Consider the following 4,999-nt stretch of genomic DNA (forward strand, 5'->3'; position numbering starts at 1 on the left):
ATAGTTATATTTTTTAGAAGTTGCAGTAAAAAAAAAATAATGAACTACATTGCCTCTGATATGTCTAATGTTTATCAGAAAGTAAACATGTCAGTGGCCATCTTAAAGCCACATAAAATTTGGTCAGATTAAGCACAATAACCACAATGGTTTATTTGAAACCTGGTTACTGAAAAAAAAATTCAAAATTCAGGGTATTATAAATTTTCCAAGGTTCACTCAGTATAATTCTGTATACAGGGTTTTACCCAAATGTCCATTGACATTATCATTTACACAGAAAGCTTTAATCTGAAGTCATCTCTGGCACCTTCAGAATATATTAACTATGAACTTCTGCAATGTAATTATATACTTGAAACTTGTGGCCTCAAAGTACTGATAAAACAAAGAAAAAGGTCACCTATCCAACAAGTCAGGATGATGAAACATGTATAACAGCAGGTCACTTAGAAAAATCAAATAACCACTACCCTCCCCTCAAACTGAAAATAAATGGACTTGAGCTTGAGGAGAGGGAAACAATGGGTCTTGGGGTATACAAAGATTGGGTGCTTTTGCATTATCCTATAATTGCTGAGTCCTGAAACTAAAAAGTCAGAAAAACTCTGGCAATTCAGAGGCCAAAGTGGGCTTCATTCATACCTTACATCTGGGATCTATAGTGGTATGTGGCTGAACAGGTAAAACACAGATTCACCATTGTGTGCCCTTTGGATTACCTCAGCCAAGATCATCAAGATATCAATAACCTGAATCTTGGAACAGTGTCTCCTTTTGACCCCATATGGAATAGTGTTTGTGACAACAGCTTCAAAGGCAGCATTATTCTGGAAATAGCTGGCCCAGAGAAGATCCTGTGGGTAAAGGACAGCATAAATTTTGGTGGCTTCTGCTGAGAGTAGCTGGTTGGAAGCACAGCAGATAGTGCCACGCATGTCAGCCATGTTGTCCACAAGGATAGCCATGTGGTCCCTCATGTGGCCCACAAGAACCATCCGGTCCACTTCATTTGCATTCTTTTTCTATTTGTGAATCAAGGCAAATTCCACATTTACCTTGTCTGCAATTGATGTGACCCTTTTAGCTCCTCTGGCATCAGGTGAACCGATAATACAGTTCCTCCACTTGGCGGTGTTCTCCTGAATCCACTGCAGGACTACAGGCTCTGTGTACAGATTATCCACTGGAATGTCAAAGACTCACTGGGTCTGAGAGGCATGCAGGTCCATGGTGAGGATGTGGTCTGCCCCAGCAACCAAGAACATATATGCCGCAAGTTTCACAGACATCAGAGCATGGCTCTTGTCCTTTTTACCTTGTCGAGAGTATGGAAAACCTGGGGTCATGGCAGTTACACTGGATGATGGACGACGTGATCTTGCAGGCGTTGATCACAATGAGGAGCTCCTTCAGACTGTAGGTTTCTCCACGCCACCCTGGATGTTATAGACATCTTTGGCTTCTTGCTTTCACCGATCTTGACTCTGGTATCCCGGTTGCTGAACTTCTTAGTGACCACCTTGCCCAGCTTCAGGCCCAGCCAGTCAGCCACACACAGGGACAGGTCCTAGTGTGAGCTGCCGCTGAAGAGCATGTGACTGGGCGTGGCAGAGATGGCCGCGGCTCTGGAGCGGGAAAGCACGCTGTCCCTGTCCGGTGTTGATGTCAGGGTGAATCTGGCATTATATAATTGTCTGTGAATTATTTATTTCTTTTTAACTTTTTAGGAGCATATGTGCAGAAATGGTATTATTTTTTTCCTTGAATTTTGGGAGAAATGATCTGTAAAACTATTTGTGCCTGGAATTTTTGTTTTTGTGAGAAAGTTAACTACAATTAATATTTTTCATAGATAAAACTTTTATATCTTTTGTAGCCGTTAGAAGTTGTGGCTTTTGAGGAATTTGTCCATTTCCTCTAAGTTGCCAAATTTATTGCCATAAAGATGTTCAAAATGTTCCTTTATTATCTTTTAAATATTCTTAGAATGTATAGTTATGTTACTTCCCTTACTCCTGATATTGGGAGAACTAGTGTCTACTCTCCTTTATTCTCTCCTAATAGACTGGTTAGAATGTATGTCAATTTTATCTTTGTTATTAAAGAACCAGTTTTTGGTTTCATTGTTTTTTTGTTTTTGTTTTTAATTCTGATTTTTAGATAATTTAGGCTCTGAAGTTTATTGTATTTCTTTTTTCTACTTTGGAAGCTGATGTCAGTGACTTGAGATGATTCTCATTTTCCAGTATTAAGCAATAAGTGCTTTAAATTTCTCCCTAGGTACTGTTTTTTAGTGACATCCCACACGTTTTGGTATGTCATATTAGTTTCATAGGGCTGCCGTACCAAAGTGTTATAAACTGGGTAACTTAAAACAAAAGAAATTTTATTCTCTCACAGTTCTTGAGGCTAAATGTCATGAATCAAGGTGTCAGCAAGACCATGCTCCCTCTGGGTCTCTTGGTACAGTCCTCCTTACCCCTTCCTGGATTCTGATGGTAGCAGTGATCCTTGGTGTACGTTGGCTTGCGGGTGCATTATACTGGTCTCTGCGCCTGTCATCGTGTGATGTCTTTTCTTTGTGTGTCTCTTCTCTTCTTGTAAGGGCACTAGTCATATTGGATTAGGGCCCACCTTATCCAGTATTATCCAGTTTAATATTATAATATCTAGTATTATCTCATTTTGAGTTAACTAATTATACCTGTAATGACTCTATTCTCAAATAAGGTCACATTCAGAGATGCTGGGGGGTTTAGAACTTGAATATAATTTTGGAGGAAAACAATTTAACCCATAATAATTGATTGTATTTTCATTCTGTTTAAAATACATTCTAATTTTTCTTTCTACTTTTTTTTTGACCTGTGGATTATTTAAAATTATGTTTCTTAGTTTTTAAATATTAGAGATTCTTTCAATTTAATTAAAAAATTTTTTTTAATGTTTATTTTTGAGGGATAGAGACACTGTACGAGTGAGGGAGGGGCAGAGAGAGAGGGAGACACAGAATCCCAAGCAGGCTCCAGGCTCTGCACTGTCAGCACAGAGCCTGGCTCGGGCCTCGAACCCACAAACCATGAGATCATGGCCTGAGCTGAAGTTGGACACTTAACTGACTAAGCCATGATTTGGGTTTAAAAAACAATTTTCATGTCTTAATTTTTGAATATGTGGAATATATTTATAATAACAGTTTTTTTTAAGTTTATTTTATTTTTGAGATAGAGAAAGAAAGCGAGCGCACAAGCGGGGGTAGGGCAGAGAGAGAGAGAGAGAGAGAGAGAGGGAGACACAGAATCCAAAGCGGACTCCAGGCTCTGAGCTGTCAGCATAGAGCCCAATGTGGGGCTTGAACCCATGAACCGTGAGATCATGACCTGAGCCGATCATGACTGAGCCACCCAGCACGCTTATAATAACAGTTCTAATGTATTTGTCTCCTAATTCTAACAGTGGCTCTGGTTCAGTTTATATTGATTTATTTATTTTCTCAGTGTGACTCATATTTTCCTAGTTTTTCAGTGCCTGGTAAGTGTTTTTCAGTTTTATTGAGGTATTATTGACTTATAAGAACTATACATATTTAAGATATCCAATGTGATTGGATACATATATATACACTGTGAAATGATTGTTGTAATCAAGTTAATTAACATACCCATCATATAATTTTTATCTTTAAAGTTTGATTTGGGTTTAAAAAAATCTTCCTTGTCTTAACTTATGGACACATGGAATATATTTGTAGTAACAGTTCATTCTTTCATTTATCCCCTTTTTTGGGTAAGAAATCTTAGCAAGTTTCAAATACACAACACATTACCACTAATTATAGTATCCATGCTGTACATTGGGTCTCCAGAACTTCTTCATCTTATAGCTGAGAGTTTGTACCCTTTGACCAACATCTTCCCATTTACCCCCACATCCTCAACCCTTGATAACTACCATTTTACTCTCTGCTTTTATGAGTTTGGCTGTTTTCGATTTCACATATACGTGAGATCATGCAGTATTTGTCTATTTCTGTCTGGTTTATTTCACTTAGCATAATGTCCTTAACGTTCTTTTATGTGGTCACAAATGGCAGGGTTTCCTTCCGCTTTAAGGCAGAATTAACATCACACTGTATAAACATACCACATTTTTCTTTATCCATTCCTCCATTAATAGCTATATAGGTTGCTTCCATAGGGCTACTGTGAATAATGCTGCAACAAACATGAGAGTGTAAATATCTCTTCAAGATAGTGATTTTATTTCCTTTGAGTATATACATAGAAATAGGATTGATGGATTATATGGTAATTCTGTTTTTTCATTTTTCTGAGGAAACTCCATACTGTTTTCCCTAAAGGCTGTACCAATTTACATTACCATTAACAGTGTACAAGAGTTTCCTTTCACCACATCCTCATCAACACTTGTTATCTTTTGGTATTTTGATAATAGCCATACTAATGGGTATGAGGTGTTATTTCATTATGGTTTTGATTTGCATTTCCTGGATATTAAACCGTCTTATCACACACATACACACATGAATAAATAAGTAGGGTGGGAGGCAACTTTTGGAGGTGACGATATGTTTATGAGATTGATTATGGTGATGACTTCATGGGCATATGTTCATCTTCAGACTCATAAAGTAGTATGTATTAAATATGTGCAACTTTTTGTATGTCAGTCATAGCTCAATAAAGTGGTTTTTATTTAAAAATACTTTACTAAAAGCATACTTTACTATAGTTTTAGTAGGGTTCCAGAAAATATTGTAATTAGATGCATATGCTTGGTCTACCATATTGAAATAGAGTCAACATTAGTAACTATTAACTATTTTTTTAACTTTATTTTTTTAATTTATATCCAAATTAGTTAGCAAGTAACTATTAACATTCTTCTAAGTATTCTCAGGATAAAAAGATATTCTCAAAATGTAGACTTGTAAAACTTCAAATTCAAAGTTAGTTCTTTTCCCTTTTTCAACTGA

The 4,999-nt window shown here is 36.9% G+C and overlaps 1 pseudogene; it reads right to left on the reverse strand.

Annotated features, from left to right (window-relative positions):
* Positions 1-659: 659 nt before the first annotated feature.
* Positions 660-2,565, reverse strand: LOC109277888 (ribose-phosphate pyrophosphokinase 2-like; annotated as a pseudogene).
* Positions 2,566-4,999: the final 2,434 nt, after the last annotated feature.

The sequence above is a fragment of the Panthera pardus genome, unplaced genomic scaffold (assembly GCF_024362965.1).
Source record: "Panthera pardus isolate Hobbes unplaced genomic scaffold, ASM2436296v1 HiC_scaffold_16, whole genome shotgun sequence".
NCBI lineage: Eukaryota > Metazoa > Chordata > Mammalia > Carnivora > Felidae > Panthera > Panthera pardus.